We start from the raw sequence: 20,596 nt of genomic DNA on the forward strand, positions 1-20,596 counted from the left end.
CCTTGCCATCATGTCCACTACTGATGTATGATAGCCTTCAAAGAGTCAACCAATTTCACTCATGTTTTCCTCTTACATTAATACTCAAGTTTTTTTCAATAATAAAACATGTTTTTTAATAACAAATACATGCTTAGGACAAACATCACAAAACCAGTAACTACAATGAATGCCGCTGGTGGTCCAATGCTTCATTTCCATACATCACTTCCAAAATAAAGGTCCAAGCCTTTGACTCTGCCTATGGATTCAAGTTCTAAGACCTTATCATTTGACACCATCATTCCTATAGTTTAACAAAACCTAGAATGGCATTCTTAATGTGTGTAGGGAGTATAAAATTACACTTGAAAGTTTAACTTCTTCAGAATTAACTTAAAAATTTATAGTATCACCAAATATTGCTAATTACAAAAAGAGTAAATTTGTAATTTCCTCTATAATGATAGTACCGTCATTGACATTTGTTCCAATTAAATTTTGTTTCAACAACCTGATGCTGAACTTGAGGCAGCTGTACTGTGGTTGCATTGCTAGGGCAGTGGTATGGTTAATGGTTCCATCTGAAACATCAGATTTTATTTAAATGAGAGGGAAATAAAGTCTCCCTGACACTGTTTCCTCATTGGCATTCAAAATAAAGAACACATAGAAACAAAACCCCCAATCATTTCCTTAGTGATAAAAGTACAGTTCTTTTGTGAGCTTGGACATAATACATGGAATCTGTTTCTTTGCAAGAAAAGTGGAGTCAGGGGAGAAGGACTCAAATTCTATCACTACCTTCCAGTTAACTCGAGTAAGAATGTAACTCAAGCTTGTGTGCATACAGTTTCAACATGGTGAAAAGTAACTGGATGAACCAGGACCCATCCTTTGAATTTCTCCAGGAGTAGTAACCAGGTGCTGTGGAAAAAGCACACAGCAAGTCAGCTTCCACTGGTATCTTCTGGCGGCATGCCGTCATCATCAGTTCCACTGTCTGTCTCAATGCCTCAGTCCAGCCCTGTACCACTGCAGGCCTGAATGATGAAGAGTTTGGGCTTACCAGTTAGACTTTGGCAAGAGTCCCCTTTGAAGTGACTAGTTAGTTTTTTCAGGTCAACAGGCCCATCTGTTCCAAAATTTACTCCTTCATCACCACGGCTTAGAATCGCACAAACGAAACTTGTCCTTCTGCTGTGAGGTGTCATTCCAGTGCTTTTATGAAAGTTCTTATTATCAATTATTATACACACAGATAATCCAATTTGAAACTATTGTCCAGATACAGCCCAGATTCCATTGATTTGCTTCTATATATGGTCTTTACGTCAAAAATTTTAATGGATTTGGAATCTACTGAGGTTTCCTTGTTCTCCATGGTCACTTTTCTTAACGAGCCGCTGATAGCTCCACCACAAACCACACTCGACTTTGAGCTCACCAGCTGCTTCTTCTGCCCAGCAACCACAGCCTCTATGTTTAAAATTTCATATAAGATTCTTGACATAAAAATGATATATAAGTGATCCAGAAAGAGGGTTATTAGTAGACATATTTGTGCTAAAAAAAGAAATAGAACTTAGGAAGGAATAAAGAAAAGAGTCCCTTCTAGTATTAAGATATTTCCTTTGTAAATGGATGGGACTGAATCAAGATCAGACCAGGTTTGTAATTAATTACAATCTAAAGTAGTCTGCAAATACAGTCAATACCCCAGGAAGCTACTTATGCCTCAGAACCTGTAGCCTAGACCCCAGGAAGCCTCAGGAGAGACTTTGAGATCAGCATCACTTAGCTGGTGAAGACTCAGAAGCCTCTCTGGGACCTGCAGAAACTGAATGCTTGATGTTTACAGCTCCAGGGCCTGTGAAAGGAAGAAGCTAGCCTTATTTCCCACTAACTGAAATTAGGAACCTAAGTTCAATGTGTCATTATTAGGAAATTACACATTGCCTTACTTTTAGACAGTGTAGAAAGGAAAGGCCTGAAGTGATGTTCTGCCACCCACAGTGCCCCCTACAATGCTTCATCTGTGGTGTGACTGTCATAACAGGAGATGCCACAAAAGCTCTGGCCTAATAACCTGACTCTCTGGATGTGATAGTTTTCTGTCTGAACATAGAATAAAAGGGGGTAATAGTCTTTGTTTTTTGCAACCACATGTCTTCCCCACTCCTTGAAAGAGAAGCCATTTGCAACCCATGTAAGTACATAGCATGAGCCATGATGCACAGTTATACCCAACAAATTCTGTTGGTTAAATGAATGGTTATTCATCCTAGGAAGATACAGATGTTGACTATCTGTCCTAATCTCCTAAAAGCTTGTGATAATAATTATCATATAATAAGCCCTCACTTTAAATATTGTAGTCTCTTATTTTACTCTCAAAATAGCCTTATAAGGTTGAGTGTCATTATTATCTTCCTGTTTTCAAGTGGGGAAAATGAAGATTGAGAAGTCACATCCATAGGCAAAGTGTAGACCCCAGCACAGGCAGTCTGTTTTCCTTGGGGAACACTTTGGATGGCTCACAGTCTTCCCTCTGAACGCACACAACTCATCAATCTACTAGCAGCTGTCACTCTGGGCACTCCCAGCTACCACAACTCCTTTCCTCCTCCTGTGATCTGCCTCCAGTCACTTCCTCATCCTGTGTAAAGAGGCAGACTAGGAAGCAGGTAGCAGCACCGAGGCGCCTAGCTTCAGTCTAGAGTACATCAGGAACACGGAGATGGAGACCAGGTGGTGAGAACCCTTCAGTGTGTCTCTCTGTCACTCTCAAAGGCCATCTAATCTTCATGGAGGATCTTCCAGCAACAGAATTCTATGCTGTATTCCGGTGTTTCAAAGATTTCTTTCTCCAGGGGAAAGGCACTGACTCAATTTTTATGTTATTTCATATGTCTCTGGTTGTTTCCTGCAAGTCTCAGTGGATTTACTGGTCAAATAGAGACAGTGAACTAACAATTCATATGGGTCAGTAAAAGTCATAATCCAACTTAGATGGTTTGGATTCACAGGACACTTTATTTTAAACAGAAATAGTGCACACGTAAAATCTCAATGTGTTTTTGCATATGCCCATAAGTCATCTTGATCATATAGCAAAGAACTTAGGGTCACTTTGTTGATAACTGCCCACAACATTGTCATATCTGTTAATATACCCAGAGTGCCCTGGAAATTTTTTCTACTAAGTTAGAGATGTCTTCTTTCCCTTCCCTTGTGTACACCAGCCAACATAAGCTATTTTCTTCCACCTACCCTTTTCCCTTTTTTATTCAGAAGGGTCAGGGTCCTTGAGGGTTATTTTCTGAAGCCTGAACCTCTGATTCAGAAATTTCCCCTCTATTTTCACATCTAAGGAACAGCATAGCATTTCTTTCTATCTGTCTAGGATAGAAAACTCAGGGGGACTAAGTTCTTAGAGCCACTCTACATAAATCTATAGCATCCTAGTTGTCCTACTTTCCTTTATGTTTCTGTGATAAAATACAATGACCAAAAGCAACTTAGATGAGGAAAGTGGCTTATTCTTCCAGGTCATAGTCCATCATTGAGGGAAGTCAGGACAGGAACTCATCTAAGAACTTTAAAGCAGAAATCAGAGAGGAATGCTTCTTACTGTCTCACTCCCTCACAGACTCTCATCTACAATCCAGGACTATCTGACTAAGGTTAGTGCTGCCCTAATGGTTTGGACCCTCATGCATCAGGTAACATTTGAGATAATCCCCCACAGACATACCTAAGGGCCACTCTGTTCTAGGCATTTCCTCAGTTTGGGTTTTCCTTTCAAATAACTCTAGGGTATACTGAGTTGACAAAGCTGACTAGGATACAATATAACCACCAAATATGCATCTGCCTTCCTCAACATTTAAAAATTTTAGGCAGTGATTTCAAACTGTACAGATAAGGAATAAGACACTTTTGCTACATACTATCTAGCAAACAATATTTAATTCCAAAGATGCTTCAGATTCAGCTTGAAGAAATTTAATGCCCAGTTAATCATGAAATAAAAAGATTTTTTTCCCATCAAACAAGTGTCTGATGCAACATGGTTGTGTCCCAGAGATATAAACTAAGTATAATAAGCCACACACAGGACAATTAACATGTGATCACACTTTTATGTGGATTTACCAAAAACAAAAAGCAAAATAAAAACAGAACGCACAATGGTGGTTGTTAGGATTTTAATCATCAATGATGTCCACAGACTCATGTTTTAAACATCTTGTTATACTATGTTCAGGTAGCTTCTCTGCTACCTGGTCCACCATAATGTGGGGAGTTTCTGCCATATGTTCCTGCTATCATGAACTCTCCCAAGCCTTCCCTACTTGATGGACTGAAATTCCTCCAAAACAATGAGTAAAAATCAATTTTCCCAGGCTAGAGAGATGGATCAACAGTTAAGAGGACTGGCTGTTCTTCCAGAGGACCTGGGTTCAATTCTTAGCATCTATAGCAAGGTTCCCAATCATATGTAACTCTAGTTCCAAGGGATCAGGTACCCTCTCCTGGCCTATGAGGCCCTGCATACACATGGCACATAGATACACATGCAGACAAAACACCTATGCACACAAAATAATAAAATAAAGTTAAATAAATAAATAAACTAAGCCTTCCTTCAGTTGTCCCACCAGGGATTTTGGTTATAGCCGCATGTAAGTAGCTGATACAGTTTTTTTCCAGGGGCTGTATGTGGGAAAAACAGGAAGATACTGGTGAAAGGACAAGCATTTCTGTTATATAAGATGAACAGGTTCTGGGGATCTAAGACAGAGCATGACCATAGTTAACACCACTATGCTCTATACTGAACATTTGCTAAGAAAGAAGGTGGCAACGCACATGCATGCCTATGGCCGTCATCTGAAATTATGGATATGTTAATTAGTTTGGCAGTAGCTATCATTTCAAAAAGTATACATCTTTCAAAGCATCACATTCTACATCATAAAATCTGCCATTTAGCTCATTTATTATTCCTCAATAAAGCAGTAAAATTAAAAGTATCTGATGAATTTCATGATTTCCCTATTGAACTAAACAACTGGTTTCACCCCAGCTGTGCATTAGTTTCCTAAGAAGCTCTACCAGAAAAGAAGTCAACCTGGTTCCTAGCCCACACAAAGAGGTCTTAATCTGAAATGAGGGCCTCATGTGAGTATTTCTGGGATAGGACTTCATGGCACTATCTCAATGATCCTGGGCTTTAATGTAAAGATCACTAACAGAGAGTGACTCAAAACTAGCCTCAGGTAGATCATCCATCTCTCCAAATGGAAGATTATTGACTCATCCCTCATGAGTATTAAAAACAAAATGTCCAAGCCCTGTGCCTTCAGAAAGTCCTAGACATGTTAACCATATTTGCTATTTTCCTCATCTCTGTGATAAAATATTTAACAAAAGCAACTTAAGGGAGGCAAGATTGATTTTTGTTTAATTTCAGACCGTTATGGTGTGGAAAGCACAGAAGGTCTCATGGCAGTAATACTGTATAGTGAAAGCACCTGCTTCTGGTGAGCCACCTCCATCAGCGAGGCTCTATCTCCTAAAGGTTCTGTAGCCTCCTGTAAACAGTGCCACCATCCAGGGACCAAATGTTCAAAAACATGGGCCTAGGGGGACATCTCAGATTCAAACTACACTAATAAACTAATTACTACAATCATTCAGCAAATCAAAAATATCCTGTTCACCAATTTGTAAGGCAAGTAAGGACATGGCAATAACTGACTTATTGTTGGGCTCTGATGCTCACAACACGCTCCCCTCAACCAGTTCAGTATGCCCCTGATATGCTCAAGAAAAAAGGACCCCCATAATCACATGCACTGACTTCCCACAAGGCACTAGGCTCTAATAGAAGATTTCAAACAATCAATCTTATTTTCAAGTACAGCTTTCCCCTATTTGTCCCAAACCACTAGCTGATATACCAACAAAAACATCATACGGTCCCCTTTTCATAAATATATTATAGCCAGCACAAGAGGTCTCCAGGAATGGCTGTTCCACTATTGATCATTGTTACACCCTGTCATCTCACAGAGAAATCCATCAAGAATAATGGAAAGCTGTTTGCAGGTTTTATTGACCATTCATTGGCCTTTGACTGTGAACAGGAACCAGCTATGGGTTAAGCCTCATAAACTCCATATAGACTTTCAGTAATTGAAGTGCATGCAAAACTTGTCTTTCAATCCCCATGAAGATTGGCAGGTCTCTGGTAGACCAGGCAACAGTTCAGAAATGAACAGAGTAAGGCTAATACATTCATTCCCAACATAAGCTAGACACTGCTTTTGAGTAAAATGTTTCCCGGCCAGCGTCAGTAGCTATGTAGTATTATTCTATACATTGTTTAAGTGGTTTGTCCTTATCAATAGACATATAACATCATTGTACTCAGAGTTTATTGCAGACCTCGGGTGCTAGTACTGTTAGGTTACAAAGATAAGAGTAAGAAGGTAAGACAGGTAAAGCTGGGGAACCAGCATTGGACTGAACCAAGCCCTCTGAATATGGGTGCCGGCTAGGAGGCCAGGGCAGTCTATGGGACCTCTAACAGTGAGCCAGTATTTATCTCTAGAGCACAAATGGACTTTGGGAGCCCATTCCCTATGGAGGGATACTATTTCAGCCCAGATATAAGAAAGAGGGCCTACGCCCTCCCCCAAATGATGTGACGGACTTTGATGGTCCCCCATGGAGGGCCTCACTATCCTTGGGGAGTGGGTGGAGGGTCAGTAGGGCGTATGGGAGCATGGGAATGCTAGGAAATGGGGAGACTGATATGGAAATAAGAGTGCTTCTAAAATAAAAAAAATTTAAAAAGGAAGACAGACATAATGTGTGGTGTTTTGACTGAGAATGGCCCCCATGGGCTCATATGTTTAATCTCCAGCTAGTAGAACTGTTTGGAGGAGATTAGGAGGTGTGACCTTGTTGGAAGAGCTGTAGCACTGGGGGTGAGCTTTGAGGCTTCAGAATCCCATGCCATTCCCAAATAACTCTTGCTGCCTCTCTTTTATGTTTGCAGATCAAGATATAAGCTCCAACACCATGTCTGTTTGCCTGCTGACATGTTCCCAACCATATTGGTTATTGGCTGTAACCCTCTGTAACCATGAACTTCTAAATAAATGTTTTGTTTCATAAGTTGCCTTGGTCGTGGTATCTTATCACAATGTTAGAAATTGACTAAGGCACAGTGCCTCCCTAAAGAAGCCATTGGACAATGAGGAAGGCAACAGGTCTATTAAAAAGAAAACGAAGTAAGAGACTATTACTCACAGAGCCAAGCCTGCTAATGAATGTTGCCATTTTCCATTCAGTTGTCTCCAACATAAATCTGGGAGGCTTCTGATCTTCTCTCTCCTCCAAGCATCCTGCCCACCATCAATTTCCACCAGTTTTGCATCCTATATATGAAAAAAAAAGCAAAATGAAGATGATTATCTTCTACGTGGTTCTGCTTCAGTTTGGACATCATGTGTTTTTCATGACCATGTATAAACAGAAAAATCACTTGTAGACCAAGTTTGCACCAAACTGATTTACTGAAAATATAACTGTAAACCTAACTTCAGTTATTTACTTCGTGATCTTCCCTGATAACTCCTTGAGCTCCTTGGCCTGCAGTATACACTCCATGAATTTATCAGTACAGCTTTAATAGGGCTCTCTTGACAGTCTGTGTGTTTCTGCCCCACTTGGATTTATTCTCTTTTCCATCATTTATCCTGCTGACTGACTCTGGCCCTTGAGTACCCAAAGAATTAATTTCAAAAATCTGAAGGGCAAACCTCTGCTTGGCCAGGTTCCTAAGGTGGCCACTATGACTTTCATGGTAACAAATGTGACAAATGATAGAAATAGGGTGCTACCAAAAGCCAAGACCCACACTAATCACTAGGAAGAAATAGCATATGTCACTAAGTAAAAGACAGCAAAACACCTGCTGTGTTTACAGCTATGTCTGTTCCCATGCCAGACATAATTAATAGATCACAGATCTCTTTTCCTGATGACCTCACATATATATTTCTTAACACTGTGCCCTAGTGGTTAGTGCCAATCAATCAGATGTGGGTCCTGAGGTAAAATTTGCCATATTTGCCTCAGAATCAATGGACAAAGACTAGGATGCTTCATGAACCACAAGAATGAACTGAGGCAGAGCTATAAAAAAATATAAAGGATGATACAATGCAAACTACATCCTAGTCTTTGTCATTTCCCATCTCACTCAAAGAAGGTTCTGCTCGGCACATCCCATCACAATGCCTTTGTCTAAGAAATGAATATCCTCTTCTGGCCAGTCTTGGATAAAGGAACAGGGTCATTTACTTAAAAAAAGGAGGACATGGTAAACTGGAAAGATATGTCAGTAGATAAAATACTGCACAAGCATGGAAACTTAGTTCAGATCCCCAGCACACATATAAAAGCTAGATTCAGCAGTGCATATCTGTAACCCTAACCCTGAGACAGCTGAATCTCAGGAGTTCATTGCTGAGCTGGCCCAGCTGAATTGATGAGTTCCAGGTTCAGTGAAAAACCCTGTTGCAAGAATAAAGTTGAGAACTATATTAGTTAGGGTTTCTATTGCTGTGCTAGATACCATGACCAAAGTAGCTTGAGGAGGAAAGGGTTTGTTTTACCTATGCTTCCACACCACTGTTCATCATCAAATGAAGTCAGGACAGGAACCTGAAACAGGGCAGGATCTGGAGGCAGGAACTGATGCAGAAGCCATGGAGGGGTGCTGCTTACTGGCTTGCTCATTATGGCTTCCTCAGCCCGCTTTCTTAAAGAACCCAAGACCACTAGGCCAGTAGTGACCCCACCCACAATGGATGGCCTCACCCACATCAATCACTAATTGAGAAAATGCCATATAGTCAGGTCTTATGGAGGCATTTTATCAACTGAGCCGCCCTCATTTCAGATGTCTTTAGCTTGTGTCAAGTTGATTTAAAACTAGCCAGCACAACTGACCCCTTACCAACTTGAAACACAAACACATCACTTTTAGACTAGAACCTTTCCTTTTGAATTTACCCCCAAGATGGCACATTAATATTAATGTTACAATATAAAACAAATAACTTTGAAAGCCTCAGTCTTTACAAATTCACAGTAAAAGTTCAGTCATTTTTTAAAAATCCAGTCTCTTTAAAAATCCAAAATCACTTTTAAAATGTCAATATCTCTCAACTGTGAGCTCCTATAAAAATCAAAATTCAATTAAATGCTTTTTTTTTACTTCAAGGGGGAGGAACCAGAGCACAGTCACAATCTGAACAAAGCAAAACCAAACTCTAAGAGTGTAAATAATTCCATGTCCCAATAACTGAAATTCACTCACATCTTCTGGGCTCTTCCAGGGGTCTTGGGTCACTTCCCTGGCTCCTCCCTCTTCAGCACACACAGTTTGTTCTCCTAGGCTCAGGCTGGCTCCCTACCTGCTGTTTTCCTTGGCAGTCATCCCATGATACTAGCATCTCTAAAATTCTTGGGTCTCCTGCAGCAACTGACCTATGCTTTTTTTTCACCAATAACATCTTTGGCTCTCTTCAGAGACTCCAAGCCCTACCACATAGTGCCAAACCTCAGCTACTTTCCATGACACCTCATGCCTTCAAAACCAGTATCACCTGAGTGACTCTTACACTACCAAGTTCAGCTGCCAGCACGAGGTACAAGAGGTCCAACCTTGGCTGCCTCTGGAATACAGCTTCATGTGCTGACCCTGAGGAAACACTTCCCAGGAGACTTTGCCTCAGTGATATTGGTTTCTTCTTAATCTCAGCAGATTCTTCAGCCCCAGATGACCAGCATCCATTTGCCCAACAAAGCAAAGTCTTTATTTTAGTGGCTCTGGTCTCTTGTTAATCACAGCTGACCAAACACCACAGATTTCTTCACACAAAAAGCCCAGTAGAGTCTTTGATTCCCTGTAAAACTTTACAAACCAGGCCTCCATCATCTGCACTGCTCTCAATATTCTTATCTCCTAAGCTCCCACAAAATAGCTCACTGAGCTCACAACAATCAATGGGTTTTCTAGCCTAAAGCTCCAAAGTCCTCCCACAACTCTCCCCAAACTAACAAGGTCAAGTCTGTCACAGCAATACTCCTCTATGCTGGTACCAACCTGTCTTAGTTAGGGTTTCTATTGTTTTGATGAAACTTCATAACAAAAACAAGTTGGAAAGGAAAGGTTTTATTTGGATTACCCTTCCACATTGCTGTTCATCATCAAAGGAAGTCAGTATAGGAACTCAAATAGGGCAGGAACCCAGCGGCAAGAGGGGTATTGCTACTGCCTTGCTCTCATGGCTTGCTAAGCTTGTTTCTTATGGAGCTACCAGCCCAGGGGTGGCAACACCCATAGCTGGCAGGGCCTTCCTCATCAGTCACTAATTAAGAAAATGACCTACAGCCAGGTATTAATTAGGCTCCCTCCTTTCTGATGACTTTAGCTTGTGTCAAGTTGACATAAAACTAGCCAGCACAGAAGGAAAACGGAAGATACCCAACATAACATCTAGCCTCCATACATATATGCATACATGTGCACACATACCTGCCTGCACAGTCACACAAGCATATGGACATGTACATATGCCACACATATACACACATATAGAAATTAAAATTTAGCCATCCCATTGTGAACATACTGTATTCTGTATCATAATTGTGCATGACTTTATTTATGAACTAAATAAATGAATAAAAAAAGAAAGAAATTAAAAATTATTTTTAAATACTGGACCACTTATTTAACAGAAGAGGGGTACTTCCAAGAGAAAGAGGTGTGACACCACATGACTTTTTCTGAAGTGATACATCAAAATATCTGTTCACCCCAGAAAGAGCACCGACAGACCAAAGAAAGGATCTGACCCAAGCCCCCACTTGGTGAAACAATGAGCTTATTAGGATTATTTTTAGAAGCCTAAGTGACTCAAAGAGAGCTATGTCCCCGGAAAGTCCCAATTCAGTATGGACAATGATTGGGCAGCCAAATGTCCTACTCCAGTCAATTGATTCATTCATATATAACCTCAGAAGGTCAGTGTGGGTTTGTAAGGATTTTGTGAAGGTTCTTGAGTCTATTTCTCAATCCCTAGAAGCCTCAAGATGGCCGTGGGTGTTCTATGGCAGCTGCTCTGAGTCAAGACACAAATGTACAACCAGAAAATATAGCTACACCACGTATAAGGTAGGCCAGAGAATTATTGCACACCCCCAAAACACGGAAATAAATAGAGCTTGGAGGAGGAAGAGCTGTTACCCAGTTGATGGCCTTAGAAAAGATGTCATTGAGGCTGAGGCAGTGGAGTTCAGTGTGGAGTAAGTTAACAAGAGAACGGGAAAGAGGATATTACTAGATGGTGTATGTGGAGAGACCTGCCATCACGAATCCCTTACATTCCCAGTTATGCCTATCTACAATTGAAACGTTGGCCTAAAACTGAGCCTCTGGGTTTATTGCAATAACCACATGTCAGCAATTGTACAAACATCAAACCCAGCTAATTGTAAAGCTAGTGAGTTAGCAATCACTTCCTCTAATCTCAATGATGATTCAGAACATGGAATATTCTTGTAATGAAATTGGAGTAAAACCAGCCTGCTTTTATGTCCCTATTATATGAATATCACCTGTAAGAATGTATTATGAGGCTTACAGTAATAGGTCACTATTCCGTGTAGGGTTTCACCACCTTCTGTATAAGATACTCGCCTTGCTTTCCTTGCTTCCCCCTACACACACACACACACACACACACACACACACACACAGAGAGAGAGAGAGAGAGAGAGAGAGAGAGAGAGAGAGAGAGAGAGAGAGAGAGAGAGAGAGAGAGAGAGAGAGAGAGAGAGAGAGAGAGGGAGAGGGAGAAAGGGAGGGAGGGAAGGAGGGAAGGAGGGAGGGAAGGATAGACATATACTCCCCTTGCCCTTTGAACTGGAACAAAGATCTGTTCCCTGTGATTAAATTAGTGTAAGTAATAAGATATCATAGACGTGATTGATTTCCTCAGCAATAGTTATTAACCAGCCCAATTCAGAGCCAAGCAGGACCATTATTCTAAACATTGATTTCTGAACACCATGCAGGGGAAGGAAATTGTCAGCTACAGAGGTATTCCATGAGGAATTATCAGGTAGGATGATACATGGTGAAGATTCTCAGATGTGGCAAGGAACCCCACGGAGTCCTTAAACACCACAATACACAGATGTCAGAGTCTGCTGGGAGACTGTGTAATGCTGTAAATAGACTTTACCAATATTCTCAGGGAATAATTTGTAGGCGCATCACAAAATAGAAGAGCTGAGAACGGTATTGTATTTCCACCATTGTGTTTAATCCAACAAATATGTACTTGGTAGTTCCTCTAGAGCACATTTTCCAGAGTCTCCAGAGACAAGAAGAAATGCAGCTTCAAGAAGCTCATGCACAACATGGTGTGTTTCTTGACCAAGTGTGGAAATGCCCTCTGCTTGAAAGGGATGAAAAGCTGGCATGTGGATACTGGATCGGGAGAGGTGGCACATCAGATGAAAAACAATTCTTACTATGTTTTTGAGATAGGATCTCCCTATGTTACCCAGTATAGCTTTGACCTCTAACTTCCCTACCTTCATCCCCGAAGCTCTAGGGTAACATCTGTGTACTACCACGCCTGGCTGGGGTAGCAAACTGTCACAGGGTGGTAAGAATGTTTTCAGCAACATACAATGTGTTCAGAGTTGTGAATAATAGCATGACTCTCTCTAAGCTCATAAATCTGTGAAAGAAAAGTGAATTTTCCTCCCACTCTATACCCTCATGCTTCTGTCTAATAAGCAGAGGGGGCTGGAAATGGACCTGTCTCAGTGTGGGTCCCTCTTAGACTGCCCACAGCATACACAACATCTAGAGGAAAGCCTGGCAAAGGCAGAAAACATAAAGGGTTTGATCTTTACATGTATGCATGCTTCCTGAGCTGAGGGCAATGGACTCTGGGATCAGATATTCTGGGTTTGGACTGGGATCTAACCCTATGCAGGACATATCAAGTAAACTCATTAGCTGGAACTATGGGATTAGTAACAAAAATTACTTGATAAATTTGTGGCATGAGTGAATAAGGTAATGTGCATGTGTAAAATACTCAGACAGACTTAAAATTTTTCATATTAGGTCTTGCTCATTTTTCCTTAAGAATAAAAATACTGGCCGGGCGTTGGTGGCACATGCCTTTAATCCCAGCACTCGGGAGGCAGAGGCAGGTGGATCACTGTGAGTTCAAAGCCAGCCTAGTCTCCAGAGTGAGTGCCAGGACAGCCTCCAAAGCTACCCAAAGAAACCCTGTCTCGAAAAAACAAAAAGAAAAAAGAAAAAAGAATAAAAATACGTGAGATGGCTCATACCTTACAAGATAAAAGAATCAGTTTCTTCCCCTGTTCTGATTCCAGACAAAACACCAAGTCCAAGGAAAGACACCTATAGAGGCACAGGTGATGGTGATCATATTCTAACATTACAGTGGATTACCACTGTGGTTTGAATAAGAGTGTCCCCTATAGGCTCCAGTAGTTGAACACTTGGTCCCCAGTTGGTGATGCTGTTCCGGGAGGTTAAGGAAGTGTGGTCCTGCGGAGGAAGTACATCATTTGGGGTGGACTTTAAGGGTTTACAGCTTCACCCTACTTACAGTTTTCTTTTTGCCCTACGTATGTGGATGGAGCTGTGATCTCTCAGCTTCCTGCTCCAGCTGCCAGCTGTCATATCTCCCCCACCATCAAAAACTCTCCCTCTGGAATTGTAAACTAAAATAAATAATGCTTTCTATACATTGTTTTTGGTGCTAGTATTTTATCACAACAACAGCAAAACAAAGGATACAACTACTTAGGATGCTTGGAAGCCGAGGGTTCTGTCTGTTTCATCTCCAAGAGATAGTGAAAGAGAGATTCTTGAACTTTTAATTAAACTAAAAATAAGAAGAGTTTAAATGGAATTAATGGATATTGATGTCTCAAGCTTTTCCAAATACAAAGATCTTGAGTTCTCTAAAAATGGAATCTGCAGGTGGTTTTTCTGTACCTGTCATACTTTCTTTCTAAGAAACTCATTACTTTCCACTCCCCCAACAACTTCTCCCCTCCCCCACTCCCATGTTTTAGAATTATAAATAAGGAATATTTCAGGTATGTGTGTGCATGTGTCTGTGCTGTTGTGTGTGTGCATGTGTGTGTATGTGTGTGCATGTATGTTCATGTGTGGGTAAAATTGGCCTCTGTGTGTGTTTACATGTGTGTATGCACACTGGTATACCTTTGGGACTTTCTCAAGTCCTGCATTTGTCTGAATGTCATTGATTTTTTTGCCTAATTGTTATTCACTATGCTAATTTCACCCACAAATCTCACATTCTATTGATCAAAAAGTAATAAACTCACTGACAAACAAAACAAGCATTATTGCAATGTTGGAAAAACATCAGTTAATATCAATAGTGTATTTACAATTATCTTTAACCCAAATTACCCATGATGCAGCACACAGGCTGCTTCAGATACATGTGCAGAGGGGTCTCCTGAGAAATACCCACTTTGTTTATTTGCCTGACAAGAAGGAAGCAATGCAACAAAGAAACACTGAAGAAGCCCAGTGGAAAAGTGGGGGAAAATGTAACTTTCTCAAAAGAGAAACACAGAACCTCTCTATGCTTTGCTATTACTTCTTTGGCCTTTTTAAACTTCATGGATAAAGCATATAAGAACATATAGCACATATTATTTTTGTAAGCATTGGTGGGTTTTATTTTTATTAGTATATGTTAATTGTACAAAATAGTAGGTGTTGTGGGATATTTGTATACTGGGTGGAGATATATTGTTGTGGTTGGTTTAATAAAGAGCTGAAACTCACATCATATAAGTTCCTTGGAGGAAGACACCGAGTATCCTGCTCTGGCTCCACATAACACACATATATGCCCACACAGTCATATGTAAGGACTCTCATAGAACAGAAATGCACTGTCTCAGCTATGCTGAATGGCTCTCTAAATTAACTTGCCTCCACCACTGTGCCCAGTGCTGTGTTTTCAGACACACACAGCCATATCTGGTTTTTCACATGGTTTCTGGGGATTCAAATGAAAATTCATGTCCTTATGGTTACAGAGCAAATGCTCCTATCCATTGAGCCACCTACTGAGCCATTTTTAAATTATTGTTAAATTTACTTTATTTCATTATTTGTGTGTGTGTGAGTGTGCACTCGGGCTCGCGTGCATGTGTTACTTGGAACCCGGTGGTCTCACACATGTTAGGCTAGTGTTCTTACACTGAGCTATACTTAGCCATCTGTTTTTACTTTTTTTTCTAAAATCAGAGACTCACTAAGTTGACTGGTTTGAACTCACTCTGTAGTCCAGGCTAGTTTTAAAACCATTATCACCCTGCCTCAGCCTCCTGAGTAGCTAGGGTGACAGGCCTGCACCATGAAGCCACTCTCATCATCCTTCTTTGGGAGAACTGAAGCATCCTGCATTCGAACCATAGCATTGCAGAAGAAGAACCCATAGTCTCCATCTGCTTTACAATAATACACTGGCCCCTAACTGGCTGGCTACCAGACCAAGCCGACACAGGTAGCACCCAAACAGAAACTGCAGAAAATGAAGATAATTGAGTTCTGAGTCATGAGAGGTACCAGCAATCATGATTCCAGTCAAATGCAGAAAAAACTGGATTCAGAAGCCAAGACAAAAGGAGAAGCAGTGATGTGTGTTAAGGCTCTATCGTCTACTTATTTATCTATCATTTATATATCTCCATCTTTCTATCATCTACCTATGTATCTATCATTGTCTTAGGGTTTCTATTGCTGTGAAGAGACACCATGACCACAGCAACCTTTATAAAGGAAAACATTTAATGGGGTGTCTTACAGTTTCGGAGCTTTAGTTCATTATCATCATGGTGGGACAGGGTGGCATGCAGGCAGATATGGTGCTGGAAAAGAAGCTGAGAGTTCTACATCTTGACCCTCAGGCAACAGAAAGCAAACTAAACTAAGCATAGCCTGAGCAAATGAAAACTCAAATCCCACCTCCACAGTGACACACTTCTTCCAACAAAGCCATACCTCCTCATAGTGCCACTCCCTATGAGCGTATGGGGGCCAATTACATTTAAACTACCACATTCCACTCGCTGGCCCATAAGCTTGTAACAATATCATAATGCAAAATGCATTTAGTACAACTTCAAAAGTCCCCATGGTCTACCACACTCTCAACAATGTTTAAAAGTCCAAAATTCAAACACTCTTCTGAGATTCATGTGATCTCTTAGTGGCAATCCCCTATAAACACACACACACACACACACACACAGAGAGAGAGAGAGAGAGAGAGAGAGAGAGAGAGAGAGAGAGAGAGAGAGAGAAGAGAGAGAGAGAGAGAGAGAGAGAGAGAGAGAGAGATCCTGATTTTGCTTATATTGAAGTTTCTTTTTTCTTGGTTGGGAATTGGACCTGAAAGAACTTAGAAGCTTGGAAGATGAGCTGAGCCTGACTCTGGTATAGATACTTGGTAATAATCTTAAACCTAAAAGACAAATCTCCATGAGGTGACTAAAGAAAAAGCCATTAGAATGAAGTTCTAATTGAAGTTCAATTAGAAGAACAATTGAAGTTCAGGATACAAAATGTTGCAAAAGAGAATGCTGGTGGTTAATTTTATTCTGCTTTGAACCAAACGGTCATGAGTACTGTCTTAGTTAGGTTTTTATTGCTGTGAAGAGACACCATGACCATAGCAACTCTTATAAAGTAAAACATTTAATTGTGGTGGCTTGCTTACAGTTTAGAAGTTCAGCCCATCATGGTGGCTTGAATGGCAACATGCAGGCAGGCATGGTGCTGGAGAAATAGCCATGTGTCCTATAGCTTGCAGGCAACCGGAAGTCAACTAACTCACTGGTTGGTATCCTGAGCATAAGAAACTTCAAAGCCTGTCCCCACAGTAACACACATTGTCCCACAAGGCCATACGCACTCCAACAAAGCCATACCTCCATTAATAGTGCCACTCCCTATGAGATTATGAGATTACGGGATTATGAGGGCCAATTACATTCAAACTATCATAAGCATTTTCCCAAAGAGATCTTCCATGTCTCAGCTATAGTATTTTTTTTTTATATACTTCGGTGTTTTGTCTGCATGTATGCCTGTGTAATGATAGCAGATCTACTGGGAACTGGAGTTCAGGTCGTTGTGAGCTGCCATGTGGGTGCTGAAAACTTGAACCTTGACCCTCTGGAAGAGCAGTCAGTGCTCTTAACTGCTGAGCCATCTCTCCAGCCCCCTCAGTTGTAATATTTATGAAAATCTCTGGGTTAGGTTTTAGTTATCCAATAGCCAAATCAAATCAGGTCCCCAGATCTGAGTTATTTGCCTTCTGTGGAAGGCTGCACGGGCCCAGCTAAGCCACAGTAAGAATGTGCCTTGGAGGCTCTTCTCAGACTCTTTAGACATGCAACCTTAGGAAAGCTATGCAAAGCTTTCTACATCTCAGGTGAATGGAGAAGACAAAACTACATCTAAGAATCAGACATTTTAGAAATATCTATAGCTTAAAAAGTGACCCAAATACCTGGTAAATGAAAGCAACCTCAAAGAAGACGAGGTGAAATGTCTCTCTCTTCCCATTCTCAGATGCCACCTCACTCTTTGCCATGCTCAGAGCTAATAGTTTTGTGCATCCCTTTGGAAACGTCTCACACACAAAAATACTCTAGTACTTTTATTAGCATAAAGCCCATGAACTGTTGACACATATTTCTTCATGTTACTTTTATCCAATTGGAGCTTTCATTTCTACACTATAAACAAACTATGATCTCTCACAATGTATAATATTCCATTATACAATTAGACCCCGAGGTTTTGAACCAAACCCAGGTTGGTGAATATTTAGATTTTCTCCACTATGATGCAGAAATTATAGTATACCTCTACAAAATATCAGAGCTATTTCCTAGATCAAAGGGCAGATACATTTTGTACTATACCAGGTATTGGCCCACAAATAGAAAATACACACCCCACATGGTATTTAGGCTTTGGAGCCTGTGTTAATCTGTGTTGCTTCAGTCAGGAGTGGAAGTATCCATTAAGAAGTGAAGACAAACAGGTTGATCAGGTCTGCTACCAAGGATCTCTGTGGTTAATAATGCTGTGCTGTTGGCGCTATCCAGGCTGTGTGGTGATGATAAGCCTCTGAAAATGTAAGCCACCCCAATTAAATGTTTTTCCTTTATAAGAGTTGCCTTGGTCATGGTGTCTCTGGGAAGCAATAAAAACCCTAAGACACGAAGCCCTGAATATTGAAACTGCTCATTTTGTTAGATATAATTACTTTTACATATCTGAACCATTTAAATGTTTACACTTATACCTAATTTTATAATCAGAAAATAACAAATGAGGATACTTTCACTGAACAAAATTAAAAAGAACAATGTCTGAGAGTAATGGCTTTCAGAGAAAACACAAAACCTGAGAATGTAACACCACAGTGTTTATTGTTATGAGGAAGATTAGGGGGTAGATGTGGGAGAAGACCGGCCAGTGGGTTTCTTAAAGCTTCAAATGCTTACAAGAGGCTTCCACTGATGAAAGACACACCTCTGAGTCCTGTTCTGAAAATGTAAATCCAGGAATGTAACCTAGACCTCTTTCACTGAGGGGGCAGGGGGAAGAGTATAAGAACCAGAGGACCAGGATGTCTGTACTGTGACAGTGTCTTCCCTCTAAGTCATGACAGCATGGACAGGGGAACTCTCACAAGGCCCCACCTTATATGAAGAGCTACAGGCAATTAATGGTTGCTGAGAGAGAGAAAATCAGTCTCCTCCAGAGCCCCTGATAAGTCATCCAACCCCAACTGGGCAGTCCTGAATACCACACACACACACACACACACACACACACACACACACACAAAGATACATACACAGATATACACACATACACACAAAGATATACACACATATATATACACATGCCCATTCCCACATGAGCGCACATACACACACACACACACACACACACACACACACACACACACACACACCACATAAATGAGCAACACTACTCAGCAGGTTATATTTATAAATATTTATAAATGTATGTGTGTGAGTGTGTGTATATGTATGTGTTTGGGTAACAATTACAATTAAATAATAAGAGGCCATAAATGTGAGAAATGGAGGTGGAACACAGGAGGAACTGGATTGGAGCAAAAGGAGAAAGAATGATGTAAATACAGTAATTATATAAACAATTCTCACCAAATATATTGAAATAAAAGAAAGCGCCCAGTGCCCCCACACACACATACACACAGCACTGACTCACACCTCTCCCCCACACAATCTGATGTCCTCCATCCATCTGTTCCTCTTTAAAAACAGAAGCCTATCCTCTATTGACACAGAGATTTCATGTGTTCAAATCACTTCCTCTGCAGTGAGTTCACCAAAGCAACCCAAACTCAACACAGAGATCTGTGAAAAACTCCAAAGCACTAAATACAAAAACAAAATCTGTTTAGTGTGTAATCTTTTGAATCTACAGATAGATGGAGATACACTCTTTAATCATATCTCTCCCTTTATGTCTCTTCATGCACGGCTCTTCTGTGGCACAGGCATTTTTCAAAAACACAGACCCTCTTTTGTTTAATTAATAATCCCCCCAGACATAAATCACCCTGGTGGCACCCTCTCTAAGCAGCCCTGTGGCAATGACCTACTTTAACAGCCTTTCATGTATAGCTTGGGTTTAGTATGTATTTTGAAAATTACTGCTCAATAGCTATTTTGGGAGATCAGCATTTTCCTTAGTAACTTTAGCAGTGAGTACCCATTTTCCCACCTAGGAAGGAAGAATAATAGAATAATGGAACTGAATTAAAGTCTAATGAAAGGGGGCTAGTTGTTCCCCCAGGAAACCAATAGCAATAGAATAATAACACAGCTAGCATCTATTAAGAATTTTATATGCATAGCTTCCTTTAACTCTCATAGCAAACCTGTATGTTCTTATTTAGTTGATGAGGAAACTGAGGAAGGGAGGGAGGGAGAGACAGAGGGAGGAAAGGAGGAACAGAGGGAGGGGGGAGAGACTAAATCACACAACCAAGGAGTCACTCGCATGTTCTAAAATTGATGGCACAACTCAGCCACATTCACCCCTTTGACAGGAATAAAACTGACTCCCAGCAAACATCACGTTGACCATAACACTGTATCGGCATTATCCATTTCCAGGAAAGTGTACTGATACCCAAAGAAGAACATGATGGAATTTGAAATTTAATAATTACTGTCAATTATTTTTAATCTTTTGATTGTGGCAAGAGCACTTAGTGTGAAATCTGCCTCTGAGAATATTTAAATGTCCAATACATAGTTAACTATAAACACAGCCCTGTGTAAAAGGCCTCTAGAACTTGGTCATTTTGCCCATCTGAAGCTGTTAAGCCATGATTTTCCATAA

The 20,596-nt window shown here is 40.6% G+C and overlaps 1 pseudogene; it reads right to left on the reverse strand.

The window, feature by feature from the left end:
• Positions 1-675: 675 nt before the first annotated feature.
• On the reverse strand, positions 676-1,382 carry LOC113832281 (annotated as a pseudogene).
• Positions 1,383-20,596: the final 19,214 nt, after the last annotated feature.

This window comes from Cricetulus griseus, chromosome 6, assembly GCF_003668045.3.
Source record: "Cricetulus griseus strain 17A/GY chromosome 6, alternate assembly CriGri-PICRH-1.0, whole genome shotgun sequence".
In the NCBI taxonomy this organism is placed as follows: domain Eukaryota; kingdom Metazoa; phylum Chordata; class Mammalia; order Rodentia; family Cricetidae; genus Cricetulus; species Cricetulus griseus.